Source organism: Salmo salar, chromosome ssa12 (assembly GCF_905237065.1).
Source record: "Salmo salar chromosome ssa12, Ssal_v3.1, whole genome shotgun sequence".
NCBI classification, from domain to species: Eukaryota; Metazoa; Chordata; class Actinopteri; order Salmoniformes; family Salmonidae; genus Salmo; species Salmo salar.
In genome coordinates, this window is record NC_059453.1 from 1,069,885 (window position 1) to 1,092,047 (window position 22,163).

The 22,163-nt window shown below is 35.6% G+C and overlaps 2 protein-coding genes across 7 annotated transcripts in view; one reads left to right on the top strand and one right to left on the bottom strand.

Moving 5' to 3' along the window:
- The window catches only part of slc5a10 (solute carrier family 5 member 10), a 525,088-nt gene that overhangs the window by 340,957 nt on the left and 161,968 nt on the right, over positions 1 to 22,163 (bottom strand). The gene's annotated exons all lie outside the window — the stretch shown is intronic.
- Positions 1 to 22,163, top strand: part of LOC106591573 (protein FAM83G) — a 146,390-nt gene that overhangs the window by 61,809 nt on the left and 62,418 nt on the right. The window lies entirely within an intron of this gene.

Genomic DNA, 22,163 nt, shown 5'->3' on the forward strand with positions numbered 1-22,163 from the left:
TTTGCTAGTTGATGATGGAAGTTCTAGGCCTACTGTATTTTACTAGTTGATGATGGACGTTCTAGGCCTACTGTATTTTACTAGTTGATGGTGGAAGTTCTAGGTCTACTGTATTTTACTAGTTGGTGATGGAAGTTCTAGGCCTACTGTATTTTACTAGTTGATGGTGGAAGTTCTAGGTCTACTGTATTTTACTAGTTGATGATGGAAGTTCTAGGTCTACTGTATTTTACTAGGGAAGTTCTAGGTCTACTGTATTTTACTAGTTGATGATGGAAGTTCTAGGCCTACTGTATTTTACTAGTTGGTGATGGAAGTTCTAGGCATACTGTATGTTACTAGTTGATGGTGGAAGTTCTAGGTCTACTGTATTTTACTAGTTGATGGAAGTTCTAGGTCTACTGTATTTTACTAGTTGATGATGGAAGTTCTAGGTCTACTGTATTTTACTAGGGAAGTTCTAGGTCTACTGTATTTTACTAGTTGATGATGGAAGTTCTAGGCCTACTGTATTTTACTAGTTGATGATGGAAGTTCTAGGCCTACTGTATTTTACTAGTTGATGATGGAAGTTCTAGGTCTACTGTATTTTACTAGTTGATGATGGAAGTTTAGGTCTACTGTATTTTACTAGTTGATGATGGAAGTTCTAGGTCTACTGTATTTTACTAGTTGATGATGGAAGTTCTAGGCCTACTGTATTTTACTAGTTGATGGAAGTTCTAGGCCTACTGTATTTTACTAGTTGATGATGGAAGTTCTACTGTATTTTACTAGTTGATGATGGAAGTTCTACTGTATTTTACTAGTTGATGATGGAAGTTCTACTGTATTTTACTAGTTGATGATGGAAGTTCTACTGTATTTTACTAGTTGATGATGGAAGTTCTACTGTATTTTACTAGTTGATGATGGAAGTTCTAGGTCTACTGTATTTTACTAGTTGATGATGGAAGTTCTACTGTATTTTACTAGTTGATGATGGAAGTTCTAGGTCTACTGTATTTTACTAGTTGATGATGGAAGTTCTAGGTCTACTGTATTTTACTAGTTGATGATGGAAGTTCTAGGTCTACTGTATTTTACTAGTTGATGATGGAAGTTCTAGGTCTACTGTATTTTACTAGTTGATGATGGAAGTTCTAGGTCTACTGTATTTTACTAGTTGATGATGGAAGTTCTAGGTCTACTGTATTTTACTAGGGAAGTTCTAGGTCTACTGTATTTTACTAGTTGGTGATGGAAGTTCTAGGCCTACTGTATTTTACTAGTTGATGGTGGAAGTTCTAGGTCTACTGTATTTTACTAGTTGATGATGGAAGTTCTAGGTCTACTGTGTTTTACTAGGGAAGTTCTAGGTCTACTGTATTTTACTAGTTGATGATGGAAGTTCTAGGCCTACTGTATTTTACTAGTTGATGATGGAAGTTCTAGGCCTACTGTATTTTACTAGTTGATGATGGAAGTTCTAGGTCTACTGTATTTTACTAGTTGATGATGGAAGTTTAGGTCTACTGTATTTTACTAGTTGATGATGGAAGTTCTAGGTCTACTGTATTTTACTAGTTGATGATGGAAGTTCTAGGCCTACTGTATTTTACTAGTTGATGATGGAAGTTCTACTGTATTTTACTAGTTGATGATGGAAGTTCTACTGTATTTTACTAGTTGATGATGGAAGTTCTACTGTATTTTACTAGTTGATGATGGAAGTTCTACTGTATTTTACTAGTTGATGATGGAAGTTCTAGGTCTACTGTATTTTACTAGTTGATGATGGAAGTTCTACTGTTTTTTACTAGTTGATGATGGAAGTTCTACTGTATTTTACTAGTTGATGATGGAAGTTCTACTGTATTTTACTAGTTGATGATGGAAGTTCTAGGCCTACAGTATTTTACTAGGGAAGTTCTAGGCCTACTGTATTTTACTAGTTGATGATGGAAGTTCTAGGTCTACTGTATTTTACTCGGGAAGTTCTAGGCCTACTGTATTTTACTAGTTGATGATGGAAGTTTTAGGCCTACTGTATTTTACTAGTTGATGATGGAGGTTCTAGGCCTACTGTATTTTACTAGTTGATGATGGAAGTTCTAGGTCTGCTGTATTTTACTACTGTATTTTACTAGGGAAGTTCTAGGTCTACTGTATTTTACTAGTTGATGATGGAAGTTCTAGGCCTACTGTATTTTACTAGTTGGTGATGGAAGTTCTAGGCCTACTGTATTTTACTAGTTGATGGTGGAAGTTCTAGGTCTACTGTATTTTACTAGTTGATGGTGGAAGTTCTAGGTCTACTGTATTTTACTAGTTGATGGTGGAAGTTATACTGTATTGTACTAGTTGATGATGGAAGTTCTACTGTATTTTACTAGTTGATGATGGAAGTTCTAGGCCTACTGTATTTTACTAGTTGATGATGGAAGTTCTAGGCCTACTGTATTTTACTAGTTGGTGATGGAAGTTCTAGGCCTACTGTATTTTACTAGTTGATGGTGGAAGTTCTAGGTCTACTGTATTTTACTAGTTGATGATGGAAGTTCTAGGTCTACTGTATTTTACTAGTTGATGGAAGTTCTAGCTCTACTGTATTTTACTAGCTGATGATGGAAGTTCTAGGTCTACTGTATTTTACTAGGGAAGTTCTAGGTCTACTGTATTTTACTAGTTGATGATGGAAGTTCTAAGCCTACTGTATTTTACTAGTTGATGATGGAAGTTCTAGGTCTACTGTATTTTACTAGTTGATGATGGAAGTTTAGGTCTACTGTATTTTACTAGTTGATGATGGAAGTTGTAGGTGTACTGTATTTTACTAGTTGATGATGGAAGTTCTAGGCCTACTGTATTTTACTAGTTGATGGAAGTTCTAGGCCTACTGTATTTTACTAGTTGATGATGGAAGTTCTACTGTATTTTACTAGTTGATGATGGAAGTTCTACTGTATTTTACTAGTTAATGATGGAAGTTCTACTGTATTTTACTAGTTGATGATGGAAGTTCTACTGTATTTTACTAGTTGATGATGGAAGTTCTAGGTCTACTGTATTTTACTAGTTGATGATGGAAGTTCTACTGTATTTTACTAGTTGATGATGGAAGTTCTACTGTTTTTTACTAGTTGATGATGGAAGTTCTAGGTCTACTGTATTTTACTAGTTGATGATGGAAGTTCTAGGTCTACTGTATTTTACTAGTTGATGATGGAAGTTCTAGGTCTACTGTATTTTACTAGTTGATGATGGAAGTTCTAGGTCTACTGTATTTTACTAGTTGATGATGGAAGTTCTAGGTCTACTGTATTTTACTAGGGAAGTTCTAGGTCTACTGTATTTTACTAGTTGGTGATGGAAGTTCTAGGCCTACTGTATTTTACTAGTTGATGGTGGAAGTTCTAGGTCTACTGTATTTTACTAGTTGATGGTGGAAGTTCTAGGTCTACTGTATTTTACTAGTTGATGGTGGAAGTTATACTGTATTGTACTAGTTGATGATGGAAGTTCTACTGTATTTTACTAGTTGATGATGGAAGTTCTAGGCCTACTGTATTTTACTAGTTGATGATGGAAGTTCTAGGCCTACTGTATTTTACTAGTTGGTGATGGAAGTTCTAGGCCTACTGTATTTTACTAGTTGATGGTGGAAGTTCTAGGTCTACTGTATTTTACTAGTTGATGATGGAAGTTCTAGGTCTACTGTATTTTACTAGTTGATGGAAGTTCTAGCTCTACTGTATTTTACTAGCTGATGATGGAAGTTCTAGGTCTACTGTATTTTACTAGGGAAGTTCTAGGTCTACTGTATTTTACTAGTTGATGATGGAAGTTCTAAGCCTACTGTATTTTACTAGTTGATGATGGAAGTTCTAGGTCTACTGTATTTTACTAGTTGATGATGGAAGTTTAGGTCTACTGTATTTTACTAGTTGATGATGGAAGTTGTAGGTGTACTGTATTTTACTAGTTGATGATGGAAGTTCTAGGCCTACTGTATTTTACTAGTTGATGGAAGTTCTAGGCCTACTGTATTTTACTAGTTGATGATGGAAGTTCTACTGTATTTTACTAGTTGATGATGGAAGTTCTACTGTATTTTACTAGTTAATGATGGAAGTTCTACTGTATTTTACTAGTTGATGATGGAAGTTCTACTGTATTTTACTAGTTGATGATGGAAGTTCTAGGTCTACTGTATTTTACTAGTTGATGATGGAAGTTCTACTGTATTTTACTAGTTGATGATGGAAGTTCTACTGTTTTTTACTAGTTGATGATGGAAGTTCTAGGTCTACTGTATTTTACTAGTTGATGATGGAAGTTCTAGGTCTACTGTATTTTACTAGTTGATGATGGAAGTTCTAGGTCTACTGTATTTTACTAGTTGATGATGGAAGTTCTAGGTCTACTGTATTTTACTAGGGAAGTTCTAGGTCTACTGTATTTTACTAGTTGGTGATGGAAGTTCTAGGCCTACTGTATTTTACTAGTTGATGGTGGAAGTTCTAGGTCTACTGTATTTTACTAGTTGATGATGGAAGTTCTAGGTCTACTGTATTTTACTAGGGAAGTTCTAGGTCTACTGTATTTTACTAGTTGATGATGGAAGTTCTAGGCCTACTGTATTTTACTAGTTGATGATGGAAGTTCTAGGCCTACTGTATTTTACTAGTTGATGATGGAAGTTCTAGGTCTACTGTATTTTACTAGTTGATGATGGAAGTTTAGGTCTACTGTATTTTACTAGTTGATGATGGAAGTTCTAGGTCTACTGTATTTTACTAGTTGATGATGGAAGTTCTAGGCCTACTGTATTTTACTAGTTGATGATGGAAGTTCTACTGTATTTTACTAGTTGATGATGGAAGTTCTACTGTATTTTACTAGTTGATGATGGAAGTTCTACTGTATTTTACTAGTTGATGATGGAAGTTCTACTGTATTTTACTAGTTGATGATGGAAGTTCTAGGTCTACTGTATTTTACTAGTTGATGATGGAAGTTCTACTGTTTTTTACTAGTTGATGATGGAAGTTCTACTGTATTTTACTAGTTGATGATGGAAGTTCTACTGTATTTTACTAGTTGATGATGGAAGTTCTAGGCCTACAGTATTTTACTAGGGAAGTTCTAGGCCTACTGTATTTTACTAGTTGATGATGGAAGTTCTAGGTCTACTGTATTTTACTCGGGAAGTTCTAGGCCTACTGTATTTTACTAGTTGATGATGGAGGTTCTAGGCCTACTGTATTTTACTAGTTGATGATGGAAGTTTTAGGCCTACTGTATTTTACTAGTTGATGATGGAGGTTCTAGGCCTACTGTATTTTACTAGTTGATGATGGAAGTTCTAGGTCTGCTGTATTTTACTACTGTATTTTACTAGGGAAGTTCTAGGTCTACTGTATTTTACTAGTTGATGATGGAAGTTCTAGGCCTACTGTATTTTACTAGTTGGTGATGGAAGTTCTAGGCCTACTGTATTTTACTAGTTGATGGTGGAAGTTCTAGGTCTACTGTATTTTACTAGTTGATGGTGGAAGTTCTAGGTCTACTGTATTTTACTAGTTGATGGTGGAAGTTATACTGTATTGTACTAGTTGATGATGGAAGTTCTACTGTATTTTACTAGTTGATGATGGAAGTTCTAGGCCTACTGTATTTTACTAGTTGATGATGGAAGTTCTAGGCCTACTGTATTTTACTAGTTGGTGATGGAAGTTCTAGGCCTACTGTATTTTACTAGTTGATGGTGGAAGTTCTAGGTCTACTGTATTTTACTAGTTGATGATGGAAGTTCTAGTTCTACTGTATTTTACGAGGGAAGTTCTAGGTCTACTGTATTTTACTAGTTTATAATGGAAGTTCTAGGCCTACTGTATTTTACTAGTTGATGGTGGAAGTTCTAGGTCTACTGTATTTTACTAGTTGATGGTGGAAGTTCTAGGCCTACTGTATTTTACTAGTTGATGGTGGAAGTTCTAGGTCTACTGTATTTTACTAGTTGATGATGGAAGTTCTAGGTCTACTGTATTTTACTAGTTGATGATGGAAGTTCTAGGCCTACTGTATTTTACTGGTTGATGATGGAAGTTCTAGGCCTACTGTATTTTACTAGTTGATGATGGAAGTTCTAGGCCTACTGTATTTTACTAGTTGATGATGGAAGTTCTACTGTATTTTACTAGTTGATGATGGAAGTTCTAGGCCTACTGTATTTTACTAGTTGATGATGGAAGTTCTAGGTCTACTGTATTTTACTAGTTGATGATGGAAGTTCTAGGCCTACTGTATTTTACTAGTTGATGATGGAAGTTCTAGGTCTACTGTATTTTACTAGTTGATGATGGAAGTTCTAGGCCTACTGTATTTTACTAGTTGTTGGTGGAAGTTCTAGGTCTACTGTATTTTACTAGTTGATGATGGAAGTTCTAGGCCTACTGTATTTTACTTGTTGATGATGGAAGTTCTAGGTCTACTGTATTTGACTAGTTGATGATGGAAGTTCTAGGTCTACTGTATTTTACTAGTTGATGATAGAAGTTCTAGGCCTACTGTATTTTACTAGGGAAGTTCTAGGCCTACTATATTTTACTAGTTGATGATGGAAGTTCTAGGTCTACTGTATTTTACTAGGGAAGTTCTAGGCCTACTGTATTTTACTAGTTGATGGTGGAAGTTTTAGGCCTACTGTATTTTACTAGTTGATGATGGAAGTTCTAGGTCTACTGTATTTTACTAGTTGATGATGGAAGTTCTAGGCCTACTGTATTTTACTAATTGATGATGGAAGTTCTAGGTCTACTGTATTTTACTAGTTGATGATGGAAGTTCTAGGCCTACTGTATTTTACTAGTTGATGATGGAAGTTCTAGGTCTACTGTATTTTACTAGTTGATGATGGAAGTTTAGGTCTACTGTATTTTACTAGTTGATGATGGAAGTTGTAGGTGTACTGTATTTTACTAGTTGATGATGGAAGTTCTAGGCCTACTGTATTTTACTAGTTGATGGAAGTTCTAGGCCTACTGTATTTTACTAGTTGATGATGGAAGTTCTACTGTATTTTACTAGTTGATGATGGAAGTTCTACTGTATTTTACTAGTTAATGATGGAAGTTCTACTGTATTTTACTAGTTGATGATGGAAGTTCTACTGTATTTTACTAGTTGATGATGGAAGTTCTAGGTCTACTGTATTTTACTAGTTGATGATGGAAGTTCTACTGTATTTTACTAGTTGATGATGGAAGTTCTACTGTTTTTTACTAGTTGATGATGGAAGTTCTAGGTCTACTGTATTTTACTAGTTGATGATGGAAGTTCTAGGTCTACTGTATTTTACTAGTTGATGATGGAAGTTCTAGGTCTACTGTATTTTACTAGTTGATGATGGAAGTTCTAGGTCTACTGTATTTTACTAGGGAAGTTCTAGGTCTACTGTATTTTACTAGTTGGTGATGGAAGTTCTAGGCCTACTGTATTTTACTAGTTGATGGTGGAAGTTCTAGGTCTACTGTATTTTACTAGTTGATGATGGAAGTTCTAGGTCTACTGTATTTTACTAGGGAAGTTCTAGGTCTACTGTATTTTACTAGTTGATGATGGAAGTTCTAGGCCTACTGTATTTTACTAGTTGATGATGGAAGTTCTAGGCCTACTGTATTTTACTAGTTGATGATGGAAGTTCTAGGTCTACTGTATTTTACTAGTTGATGATGGAAGTTTAGGTCTACTGTATTTTACTAGTTGATGATGGAAGTTCTAGGTCTACTGTATTTTACTAGTTGATGATGGAAGTTCTAGGCCTACTGTATTTTACTAGTTGATGATGGAAGTTCTACTGTATTTTACTAGTTGATGATGGAAGTTCTACTGTATTTTACTAGTTGATGATGGAAGTTCTACTGTATTTTACTAGTTGATGATGGAAGTTCTACTGTATTTTACTAGTTGATGATGGAAGTTCTAGGTCTACTGTATTTTACTAGTTGATGATGGAAGTTCTACTGTTTTTTACTAGTTGATGATGGAAGTTCTACTGTATTTTACTAGTTGATGATGGAAGTTCTACTGTATTTTACTAGTTGATGATGGAAGTTCTAGGCCTACAGTATTTTACTAGGGAAGTTCTAGGCCTACTGTATTTTACTAGTTGATGATGGAAGTTCTAGGTCTACTGTATTTTACTCGGGAAGTTCTAGGCCTACTGTATTTTACTAGTTGATGATGGAAGTTTTAGGCCTACTGTATTTTACTAGTTGATGATGGAGGTTCTAGGCCTACTGTATTTTACTAGTTGATGATGGAAGTTCTAGGTCTGCTGTATTTTACTACTGTATTTTACTAGGGAAGTTCTAGGTCTACTGTATTTTACTAGTTGATGATGGAAGTTCTAGGCCTACTGTATTTTACTAGTTGGTGATGGAAGTTCTAGGCCTACTGTATTTTACTAGTTGATGGTGGAAGTTCTAGGTCTACTGTATTTTACTAGTTGATGGTGGAAGTTCTAGGTCTACTGTATTTTACTAGTTGATGGTGGAAGTTATACTGTATTGTACTAGTTGATGATGGAAGTTCTACTGTATTTTACTAGTTGATGATGGAAGTTCTAGGCCTACTGTATTTTACTAGTTGATGATGGAAGTTCTAGGCCTACTGTATTTTACTAGTTGGTGATGGAAGTTCTAGGCCTACTGTATTTTACTAGTTGATGGTGGAAGTTCTAGGTCTACTGTATTTTACTAGTTGATGATGGAAGTTCTAGTTCTACTGTATTTTACGAGGGAAGTTCTAGGTCTACTGTATTTTACTAGTTTATAATGGAAGTTCTAGGCCTACTGTATTTTACTAGTTGATGGTGGAAGTTCTAGGTCTACTGTATTTTACTAGTTGATGGTGGAAGTTCTAGGCCTACTGTATTTTACTAGTTGATGGTGGAAGTTCTAGGTCTACTGTATTTTACTAGTTGATGATGGAAGTTCTAGGTCTACTGTATTTTACTAGTTGATGATGGAAGTTCTAGGCCTACTGTATTTTACTGGTTGATGATGGAAGTTCTAGGCCTACTGTATTTTACTAGTTGATGATGGAAGTTCTAGGCCTACTGTATTTTACTAGTTGATGATGGAAGTTCTACTGTATTTTACTAGTTGATGATGGAAGTTCTAGGCCTACTGTATTTTACTAGTTGATGATGGAAGTTCTAGGTCTACTGTATTTTACTAGTTGATGATGGAAGTTCTAGGCCTACTGTATTTTACTAGTTGATGATGGAAGTTCTAGGTCTACTGTATTTTACTAGTTGATGATGGAAGTTCTAGGCCTACTGTATTTTACTAGTTGTTGGTGGAAGTTCTAGGTCTACTGTATTTTACTAGTTGATGATGGAAGTTCTAGGCCTACTGTATTTTACTTGTTGATGATGGAAGTTCTAGGTCTACTGTATTTGACTAGTTGATGATGGAAGTTCTAGGTCTACTGTATTTTACTAGTTGATGATAGAAGTTCTAGGCCTACTGTATTTTACTAGGGAAGTTCTAGGCCTACTATATTTTACTAGTTGATGATGGAAGTTCTAGGTCTACTGTATTTTACTAGGGAAGTTCTAGGCCTACTGTATTTTACTAGTTGATGGTGGAAGTTTTAGGCCTACTGTATTTTACTAGTTGATGATGGAAGTTCTAGGTCTACTGTATTTTACTAGTTGATGATGGAAGTTCTAGGCCTACTGTATTTTACTAATTGATGATGGAAGTTCTAGGTCTACTGTATTTTACTAGTTGATGATGGAAGTTCTAGGCCTACTGTATTTTACTAGTTGATGATGGAAGTTCTAGGCCTACTGTATTTTACTAGTTGATGATGGAAGTTCTACTGTATTTTACTAGTTGATGATGGAAGTTCTAGGCCTACTGTATTTTACTAGTTGATGATGGAAGTTCTAGGTCTACTGTATTTTACTAGTTGATGATGGAAGTTCTAGGCCTACTGTATTTTACTAGTTGTTGGTGGAAGTTCTAGGTCTACTGTATTTTACTAGTTGATGATGGAAGTTCTAGGCCTACTGTATTTTACTTGTTGATGATGGAAGTTCTAGGTCTACTGTATTTTACTAGGGAAGTTCTAGGTCTACTGTATTTTACTAGTTGATCATGGAAGTTCTAGGCCTACTGTATTTTACTAGTTGATGGTGGAAGTTCTAGGTCTACTGTATTTTACTTGTTGATGATGGAAGTTATAGGTATACTGTATTTTACTAGGGAAGTTCTAGGTCTACTGTATTTTACTAGTTGATCATGGAAGTTCTAGGCCTACTGTATTTTACTAGTTGATGGTGGAAGTTCTAGGTCTACTGTATTTTACTAGTTGGTGATGGAAGTTCTAGGCCTACTGTATTTTACTAGTTGATGGTGGAAGTTCTAGGTCTACTGTATTTTACAAGTTGATGATGGAAGTTCTAGGTCTACTGTATTTTACTAGGGAAGTTCTAGGTCTACTGTATTTTACTAGTTGATGATGGAAGTTCTAGGCCTACTGTATTTTACTAGTTGGTGATGGAAGTTCTAGGCCTACTGTATTTTACTAGTTGATGGTGGAAGTTCTAGGTCTACTGTATTTTACTAGTTGATGGTGGAAGTTCTAGGTCTACTGTATTTTACTAGTTGATGGTGGAAGTTCTAGGTCTACTGTATTTTACTAGTTGATGGTGGAAGTTATACTGTATTGTACTAGTTGATGATGGAAGTTCTACTGTATTTTACTAGTTGATGATGGAAGTTCTAGGCCTACTGTATTTTACTAGTTGGTGATGGAAGTTCTAGGGCTACTGTATTTTACTAGTTGATGGTGGAAGTTCTAGGTCTACTGTATTTTACTAGTTGATGATGGAAGTTCTAGGTCTACTGTATTTTACAAGGGAAGTTCTAGGTCTACTGTATTTTACTAGTTGATAATGGAAGTTCTAGGCCTACTGTATTTTACTAGTTGATGGTGGAAGTTCTAGGTCTACTGTATTTTACTAGTTGATGGTGGAAGTTCTAGGTCTACTGTATTTTACTAGTTGATGGTGGAAGTTATACTGTATTGTACTAGTTGATGATGGAAGTTCTACTGTATTTTACTAGTTGATGATGGAAGTTCTAGGCCTACTGTATTTTACTAGTTGGTGATGGAAGTTCTAGGGCTACTGTATTTTACTAGTTGATGGTGGAAGTTCTAGGTCTACTGTATTTTACTAGTTGATGATGGAAGTTCTAGGTCTACTGTATTTTACAAGGGAAGTTCTAGGTCTACTGTATTTTACTAGTTGATAATGGAAGTTCTAGGCCTACTGTATTTTACTAGTTGATGGTGGAAGTTCTAGGTCTACTGTATTTTACTAGTTGATGGTGGAAGTTCTAGGCCTACTGTATTTTACTAGTTGATGGTGGAAGTGGTAGGTCTACTGTATTTTACTAGTTGATGATGGAAGTTCTAGGTCTACTGTATTTTACTAGTTGATGATGGAAGTTCTAGGCCTACTGTATTTTACTAGTTAATGATGGAAGTTCTAGGTCTACTGTATTTTACTAGGGAAGTTCTAGGTCTACTGTATTTTACTAGTTGATGGTGGAAGTTCTAGGCCTACTGTATTTTACTAGTTGGTGATGGAAGTTCTAGGCCTACTGTATTTTACTAGTTGATGGTGGAAGTTCTAGGTCTACTGTATTTTACTAGTTGATGGTGGAAGTTCTAGGTCTACTGTATTTTACTAGTTGATGGTGGAAGTTCTAGGTCTACTGTATTTTACTAGTTGATGGTGGAAGTTCTACTTTATTGTACTAGTTGATGATGGAAGTTCTACTGTATTTTACTAGTTGATGATGGAAGTTGTAGGCCCACTGTATTTTACTAGTTGATGATGGAAGTTCTAGGCCTACTGTATTTTACTAGTTGGTGATGGAAGTTCTAGGCCTACTGTATTTTACTAGTTGATGGTGGAAGTTCTAGTTCTACTGTATTTTACTACGGAAGTTCTAGGTCTACTGTATTTTACTAGTTGATGATGGAAGTTCTAGGCCTACTGTATTTTACTAGTTGATGGTGGAAGTTCTAGGTCTACTGTATTTTACTAGTTGATGGTGGAAGTTCTAGGCCTACTGTATTTTACTAGTTGATGGTGGAAGTTCTAGGTCTACTGTATTTTACTAGTTGATGATGGAAGTTCTAGGTCTACTTTATTTTACTTGTTGATGATGGAAGTTCTAGGTCTACTGTATTTTACTAGGGAAGTTCTAGGTCTACTGTATTTTACTAGTTGATGATGGAAGTTCTAGGCCTACTGTATTTTACTAGTTGATGATGGAAGTTCTAGGCCTACTGTATTTTACTAGTTGATGATGGAAGTTCTAGGTCTACTGTATTTTACTAGTTGATGATGGAAGTTTAGGTCTACTGTATTTTACTAGTTGATGATGGAAGTTCTAGGTCTACTGTATTTTACTAGTTGATGATGGAAGTTCTAGGCCTACTGTATTTTACTAGTTGATGATGGAAGTTCTAGGTCTACTGTATTTTATTAGTTGATGATGGAAGTTCTAGGTCTACTGTATTTTACTAGTTGATGATGGAAGTTCTAGGCCTACTGTATTTTACTAGTTGATGATGGAAGTTCTACTGTATTTTACTAGTTGATGATGGAAGTTCTACTGTATTTTACTAGTTGATGATGGAAGTTCTACTGTATTTTACTAGTTGATGATGGAAGTTCTACTGTATTTTACTAGTTGATGATGGAAGTTCTAGGCCTACTGTATTTTACTAGTTGATGATGGAAGTTCTAGGCCTACTGTATTTTACTAGGGACGTTCTAGGCCTACTGTATTTTACTAGTTGATGATGGAAGTTTTAGGCCTACTGTATTTTACTAGTTGATGATGGAGGTTCTATGCCTACTGTATTTTACTAGTTGATGATGGAAGTTCTAGGTCTGCTGTATTTTACTAGTTGATGATGGAAGTTCTAGGCCTGCTCTATTTTACTAGTTGATGATGGAAGTTCTAGGCCTACTGTATTTGACTAATTGATGATGGAAGATCTAGGTCTACTGTATTTTACTAGTTGATGATGGAAGTTCTAGGCCTACTGTATTTTACTGCTTGATGATGGAAGTTCTAGGCCTACTGTATTTTACTAGTTGATGATGGAAGTTCTAGGCCTACTGTATTTTACTAGTTGATGATGGAAGTTCTACTGTATTTTACTAGTTGATGATGGAAGTTCTACTGTATTTTACTAGTTGATGATGGAAGTTCTAGGCCTACTGTATTTTACTAGTTGATGATGGAAGTTCTAGGCCTACTGTATTTTACTAGTTGGTGATGGAAGTTCTAGGCCTACTGTATTTTACTAGTTGATGGTGGAAGTTCTAGGTCTACTGTATTTTACTAGTTGATGATGGAAGTTCTAGTTCTACTGTATTTTACGAGGGAAGTTCTAGGTCTACTGTATTTTACTAGTTTATAATGGAAGTTCTAGGCCTACTGTATTTTACTAGTTGATGGTGGAAGTTCTAGGTCTACTGTATTTTACTAGTTGATGGTGGAAGTTCTAGGCCTACTGTATTTTACTAGTTGATGGTGGAAGTTCTAGGTCTACTGTATTTTACTAGTTGATGATGGAAGTTCTAGGTCTACTGTATTTTACTAGTTGATGATGGAAGTTCTAGGCCTACTGTATTTTACTGGTTGATGATGGAAGTTCTAGGCCTACTGTATTTTACTAGTTGATGATGGAAGTTCTAGGCCTACTGTATTTTACTAGTTGATGATGGAAGTTCTACTGTATTTTACTAGTTGATGATGGAAGTTCTAGGCCTACTGTATTTTACTAGTTGATGATGGAAGTTCTAGGTCTACTGTATTTTACTAGTTGATGATGGAAGTTCTAGGCCTACTGTATTTTACTAGTTGATGATGGAAGTTCTAGGTCTACTGTATTTTACTAGTTGATGATGGAAGTTCTAGGCCTACTGTATTTTACTAGTTGTTGGTGGAAGTTCTAGGTCTACTGTATTTTACTAGTTGATGATGGAAGTTCTAGGCCTACTGTATTTTACTTGTTGATGATGGAAGTTCTAGGTCTACTGTATTTGACTAGTTGATGATGGAAGTTCTAGGTCTACTGTATTTTACTAGTTGATGATAGAAGTTCTAGGCCTACTGTATTTTACTAGGGAAGTTCTAGGCCTACTATATTTTACTAGTTGATGATGGAAGTTCTAGGTCTACTGTATTTTACTAGGGAAGTTCTAGGCCTACTGTATTTTACTAGTTGATGGTGGAAGTTTTAGGCCTACTGTATTTTACTAGTTGATGATGGAAGTTCTAGGTCTACTGTATTTTACTAGTTGATGATGGAAGTTCTAGGCCTACTGTATTTTACTAATTGATGATGGAAGTTCTAGGTCTACTGTATTTTACTAGTTGATGATGGAAGTTCTAGGCCTACTGTATTTTACTAGTTGATGATGGAAGTTCTAGGCCTACTGTATTTTACTAGTTGATGATGGAAGTTCTACTGTATTTTACTAGTTGATGATGGAAGTTCTAGGCCTACTGTATTTTACTAGTTGATGATGGAAGTTCTAGGTCTACTGTATTTTACTAGTTGATGATGGAAGTTCTACTGTATTTTACTAGTTGATGATGGAAGTTCTAGGCCTACTGTATTTTACTAGTTGATGATGGAAGTTCTAGGCCTACTGTATTTTACTAGTTGGTGATGGAAGTTCTAGGCCTACTGTATTTTACTAGTTGATGGTGGAAGTTCTAGGTCTACTGTATTTTACTAGTTGATGATGGAAGTTCTAGTTCTACTGTATTTTACGAGGGAAGTTCTAGGTCTACTGTATTTTACTAGTTGATCATGGAAGTTCTAGGCCTACTGTATTTTACTAGTTGATGGTGGAAGTTCTAGGTCTACTGTATTTTACTAGTTGGTGATGGAAGTTCTAGGCCTACTGTATTTTACTAGTTGATGGTGGAAGTTCTAGGTCTACTGTATTTTACAAGTTGATGATGGAAGTTCTAGGTCTACTGTATTTTACTAGGGAAGTTCTAGGTCTACTGTATTTTACTAGTTGATGATGGAAGTTCTAGGCCTACTGTATTTTACTAGTTGGTGATGGAAGTTCTAGGCCTACTGTATTTTACTAGTTGATGGTGGAAGTTCTAGGTCTACTGTATTTTACTAGTTGATGGTGGAAGTTCTAGGTCTACTGTATTTTACTAGTTGATGGTGGAAGTTCTAGGTCTACTGTATTTTACTAGTTGATGGTGGAAGTTATACTGTATTGTACTAGTTGATGATGGAAGTTCTACTGTATTTTACTAGTTGATGATGGAAGTTCTAGGCCTACTGTATTTTACTAGTTGGTGATGGAAGTTCTAGGGCTACTGTATTTTACTAGTTGATGGTGGAAGTTCTAGGTCTACTGTATTTTACTAGTTGATGATGGAAGTTCTAGGTCTACTGTATTTTACAAGGGAAGTTCTAGGTCTACTGTATTTTACTAGTTGATAATGGAAGTTCTAGGTCTACTGTATTTTATTAGTTGATGATGGAAGTTCTAGGTCTACTGTATTTTACTAGTTGATGATGGAAGTTCTAGGCCTACTGTATTTTACTAGTTGATGATGGAAGTTCTACTGTATTTTACTAGTTGATGATGGAAGTTCTACTGTATTTTACTAGTTGATGATGGAAGTTCTACTGTATTTTACTAGTTGATGATGGAAGTTCTACTGTATTTTACTAGTTGATGATGGAAGTTCTAGGCCTACTGTATTTTACTAGTTGATGATGGAAGTTCTAGGCCTACTGTATTTTACTAGGGACGTTCTAGGCCTACTGTATTTTACTAGTTGAAGATGGAAGTTTTAGGCCTACTGTATTTTACTAGTTGATGATGGAGGTTCTATGCCTACTGTATTTTACTAGTTGATGATGGAAGTTCTAGGTCTGCTGTATTTTACTAGTTGATGATGGAAGTTCTAGGCCTGCTCTATTTTACTAGTTGATGATGGAAGTTCTAGGCCTACTGTATTTGACTAATTGATGATGGAAGATCTAGGTCTACTGTATTTTACTAGTTGATGATGGAAGTTCTAGGCCTACTGTATTTTACTGCTTGATGATGGAAGTTCTAGGCCTACTGTATTTTACTAGTTGATGATGGAAGTTCTAGGCCTACTGTATTTTACTAGTTGATGATGGAAGTTCTACTGTATTTTACTAGTTGATGATGGAAGTTCTACTGTATTTTACTAGTTGATGATGGAAGTTCTAGGCCTACTGTATTTTACTAGTTGATGATGGAAGTTCTAGGCCTACTGTATTTTACTAGTTGGTGATGGAAGTTCTAGGCCTACTGTATTTTACTAGTTGATGGTGGAAGTTCTAGGTCTACTGTATTTTACTAGTTGATGATGGAAGTTCTAGTTCTACTGTATTTTACGAGGGAAGTTCTAGGTCTACTGTATTTTACTAGTTTATAATGGAAGTTCTAGGCCTACTGTATTTTACTAGTTGATGGTGGAAGTTCTAGGTCTACTGTATTTTACTAGTTGATGGTGGAAGTTCTAGGCCTACTGTATTTTACTAGTTGATGGTGGAAGTTCTAGGTCTACTGTATTTTACTAGTTGATGATGGAAGTTCTAGGTCTACTGTATTTTACTAGTTGATGATGGAAGTTCTAGGCCTACTGTATTTTACTGGTTGATGATGGAAGTTCTAGGCCTACTGTATTTTACTAGTTGATGATGGAAGTTCTAGGCCTACTGTATTTTACTAGTTGATGATGGAAGTTCTACTGTATTTTACTAGTTGATGATGGAAGTTCTAGGCCTACTGTATTTTACTAGTTGATGATGGAAGTTCTAGGTCTACTGTATTTTACTAGTTGATGATGGAAGTTCTAGGCCTACTGTATTTTACTAGTTGATGATGGAAGTTCTAGGTCTACTGTATTTTACTAGTTGATGATGGAAGTTCTAGGCCTACTGTATTTTACTAGTTGTTGGTGGAAGTTCTAGGTCTACTGTATTTTACTAGTTGATGATGGAAGTTCTAGGCCTACTGTATTTTACTTGTTGATGATGGAAGTTCTAGGTCTACTGTATTTGACTAGTTGATGATGGAAGTTCTAGGTCTACTGTATTTTACTAGTTGATGATAGAAGTTCTAGGCCTACTGTATTTTACTAGGGAAGTTCTAGGCCTACTATATTTTACTAGTTGATGATGGAAGTTCTAGGTCTACTGTATTTTACTAGGGAAGTTCTAGGCCTACTGTATTTTACTAGTTGATGGTGGAAGTTTTAGGCCTACTGTATTTTACTAGTTGATGATGGAAGTTCTAGGTCTACTGTATTTTACTAGTTGATGATGGAAGTTCTAGGCCTACTGTATTTTACTAATTGATGATGGAAGTTCTAGGTCTACTGTATTTTACTAGTTGATGATGGAAGTTCTAGGCCTACTGTATTTTACTAGTTGATGATGGAAGTTCTAGGCCTACTGTATTTTACTAGTTGATGATGGAAGTTCTACTGTATTTTACTAGTTGATGATGGAAGTTCTAGGCCTACTGTATTTTACTAGTTGATGATGGAAGTTCTAGGTCTACTGTATTTTACTAGTTGATGATGGAAGTTCTAGGCCTACTGTATTTTACTAGTTGTTGGTGGAAGTTCTAGGTCTACTGTATTTTACTAGTTGATGATGGAAGTTCTAGGCCTACTGTATTTTACTTGTTGATGATGGAAGTTCTAGGTCTACTGTATTTTACTAGGGAAGTTCTAGGTCTACTGTATTTTACTAGTTGATCATGGAAGTTCTAGGCCTACTGTATTTTACTAGTTGATGGTGGAAGTTCTAGGTCTACTGTATTTTACTTGTTGATGATGGAAGTTATAGGTATACTGTATTTTACTAGGGAAGTTCTAGGTCTACTGTATTTTACTAGTTGATCATGGAAGTTCTAGGCCTACTGTATTTTACTAGTTGATGGTGGAAGTTCTAGGTCTACTGTATTTTACTAGTTGGTGATGGAAGTTCTAGGCCTACTGTATTTTACTAGTTGATGGTGGAAGTTCTAGGTCTACTGTATTTTACAAGTTGATGATGGAAGTTCTAGGTCTACTGTATTTTACTAGGGAAGTTCTAGGTCTACTGTATTTTACTAGTTGATGATGGAAGTTCTAGGCCTACTGTATTTTACTAGTTGGTGATGGAAGTTCTAGGCCTACTGTATTTTACTAGTTGATGGTGGAAGTTCTAGGTCTACTGTATTTTACTAGTTGATGGTGGAAGTTCTAGGTCTACTGTATTTTACTAGTTGATGGTGGAAGTTCTAGGTCTACTGTATTTTACTAGTTGATGGTGGAAGTTATACTGTATTGTACTAGTTGATGATGGAATTTCTACTGTATTTTACTAGTTGATGATGGAAGTTCTAGGCCTACTGTATTTTACTAGTTGGTGATGGAAGTTCTAGGGCTACTGTATTTTACTAGTTGATGGTGGAAGTTCTAGGTCTACTGTATTTTACTAGTTGATGATGGAAGTTCTAGGTCTACTGTATTTTACAAGGGAAGTTCTAGGTCTACTGTATTTTACTAGTTGATAATGGAAGTTCTAGGCCTACTGTATTTTACTAGTTGATGGTGGAAGTTCTAGGTCTACTGTATTTTACTAGTTGATGGTGGAAGTTCTAGGTCTACTGTATTTTACTAGTTGATGGTGGAAGTTATACTGTATTGTACTAGTTGATGATGGAAGTTCTACTGTATTTTACTAGTTGATGATGGAAGTTCTAGGCCTACTGTATTTTACTAGTTGGTGATGGAAGTTCTAGGGCTACTGTATTTTACTAGTTGATGGTGGAAGTTCTAGGTCTACTGTATTTTACTAGTTGATGATGGAAGTTCTAGGTCTACTGTATTTTACAAGGGAAGTTCTAGGTCTACTGTATTTTACTAGTTGATAATGGAAGTTCTAGGCCTACTGTATTTTACTAGTTGATGGTGGAAGTTCTAGGTCTACTGTATTTTACTAGTTGATGGTGGAAGTTCTAGGCCTACTGTATTTTACTAGTTGATGGTGGAAGTGGTAGGTCTACTGTATTTTACTAGTTGATGATGGAAGTTCTAGGTCTACTGTATTTTACTAGTTGATGATGGAAGTTCTAGGCCTACTGTATTTTACTAGTTAATGATGGAAGTTCTAGGTCTACTGTATTTTACTAGGGAAGTTCTAGGTCTACTGTATTTTACTAGTTGATGGTGGAAGTTCTAGGCCTACTGTATTTTACTAGTTGGTGATGGAAGTTCTAGGCCTACTGTATTTTACTAGTTGATGGTGGAAGTTCTAGGTCTACTGTATTTTACTAGTTGATGGTGGAAGTTCTAGGTCTACTGTATTTTACTAGTTGATGGTGGAAGTTCTAGGTCTACTGTATTTTACTAGTTGATGGTGGAAGTTCTACTTTATTGTACTAGTTGATGATGGAAGTTCTACTGTATTTTACTAGTTGATGATGGAAGTTGTAGGCCCACTGTATTTTACTAGTTGATGATGGAAGTTCTAGGCCTACTGTATTTTACTAGTTGGTGATGGAAGTTCTAGGCCTACTGTATTTTACTAGTTGATGGTGGAAGTTCTAGTTCTACTGTATTTTACTACGGAAGTTCTAGGTCTACTGTATTTTACTAGTTGATGATGGAAGTTCTAGGCCTACTGTATTTTACTAGTTGATGGTGGAAGTTCTAGGTCTACTGTATTTTACTAGTTGATGGTGGAAGTTCTAGGCCTACTGTATTTTACTAGTTGATGGTGGAAGTTCTAGGTCTACTGTATTTTACTAGTTGATGATGGAAGTTCTAGGTCTACTTTATTTTACTTGTTGATGATGGAAGTTCTAGGTCTACTGTATTTTACTAGGGAAGTTCTAGGTCTACTGTATTTTACTAGTTGATGATGGAAGTTCTAGGCCTACTGTATTTTACTAGTTGATGATGGAAGTTCTAGGCCTACTGTATTTTACTAGTTGATGATGGAAGTTCTAGGTCTACTGTATTTTACTAGTTGATGATGGAAGTTTAGGTCTACTGTATTTTACTAGTTGATGATGGAAGTTCTAGGTCTACTGTATTTTACTAGTTGATGATGGAAGTTCTAGGCCTACTGTATTTTACTAGTTGATGATGGAAGTTCTAGGTCTACTGTATTTTATTAGTTGATGATGGAAGTTCTAGGTCTACTGTATTTTACTAGTTGATGATGGAAGTTCTAGGCCTACTGTATTTTACTAGTTGATGATGGAAGTTCTACTGTATTTTACTAGTTGATGATGGAAGTTCTACTGTATTTTACTAGTTGATGATGGAAGTTCTACTGTATTTTACTAGTTGATGATGGAAGTTCTACTGTATTTTACTAGTTGATGATGGAAGTTCTAGGCCTACTGTATTTTACTAGTTGATGATGGAAGTTCTAGGCCTACTGTATTTTACTAGGGACGTTCTAGGCCTACTGTATTTTACTAGTTGATGATGGAAGTTTTAGGCCTACTGTATTTTACTAGTTGATGATGGAGGTTCTATGCCTACTGTATTTTACTAGTTGATGATGGAAGTTCTAGGTCTGCTGTATTTTACTAGTTGATGATGGAAGTTCTAGGCCTGCTCTATTTTACTAGTTGATGATGGAAGTTCTAGGCCTACTGTATTTGACTAATTGATGATGGAAGATCTAGGTCTACTGTATTTTACTAGTTGATGATGGAAGTTCTAGGCCTACTGTATTTTACTGCTTGATGATGGAAGTTCTAGGCCTACTGTATTTTACTAGTTGATGATGGAAGTTCTAGGCCTACTGTATTTTACTAGTTGATGATGGAAGTTCTACTGTATTTTACTAGTTGATGATGGAAGTTCTACTGTATTTTACTAGTTGATGATGGAAGTTCTACTGTATTTTACTAGTTGATGATGGAAGTTCTACTGTATTTTACTAGTTGATGATGGAAGTTCTAGGCCTACTGTATTTTACTAGTTGATGATGGAAGTTCTAGGCCTACTGTATTTTACTAGGGACGTTCTAGGCCTACTGTATTTTACTAGTTGATGATGGAAGTTCTAGGTCTACTTTATTTTACTTGTTGATGATGGAAGTTCTAGGTCTACTGTATTTTACTAGGGAAGTTCTAGGTCTACTGTATTTTACTAGTTGATGATGGAAGTTCTAGGCCTACTGTATTTTACTAGTTGATGATGGAAGTTCTAGGCCTACTGTATTTTACTAGTTGATGATGGAAGTTCTAGGTCTACTGTATTTTACTAGTTGATGATGGAAGTTTAGGTCTACTGTATTTTACTAGTTGATGATGGAAGTTCTAGGTCTACTGTATTTTACTAGTTGATGATGGAAGTTCTAGGCCTACTGTATTTTACTAGTTGATGATGGAAGTTCTAGGTCTACTGTATTTTATTAGTTGATGATGGAAGTTCTAGGTCTACTGTATTTTACTAGTTGATGATGGAAGTTCTAGGCCTACTGTATTTTACTAGTTGATGATGGAAGTTCTACTGTATTTTACTAGTTGATGATGGAAGTTCTACTGTATTTTACTAGTTGATGATGGAAGTTCTACTGTATTTTACTAGTTGATGATGGAAGTTCTACTGTATTTTACTAGTTGATGATGGAAGTTCTACTGTATTTTACTAGTTGATGATGGAAGTTCTAGGCCTACTGTATTTTACTAGTTGATGATGGAAGTTCTAGGCCTACTGTATTTTACTAGGGACGTTCTAGGCCTACTGTATTTTACTAGTTGATGATGGAAGTTTTAGGCCTACTGTATTTTACTAGTTGATGATGGAGGTTCTATGCCTACTGTATTTTACTAGTTGATGATGGAAGTTCTAGGTCTGCTGTATTTTACTAGTTGATGATGGAAGTTCTAGGCCTGCTCTATTTTACTAGTTGATGATGGAAGTTCTAGGCCTACTGTATTTGACTAATTGATGATGGAAGATCTAGGTCTACTGTATTTTACTAGTTGATGATGGAAGTTCTAGGCCTACTGTATTTTACTGCTTGATGATGGAAGTTCTAGGCCT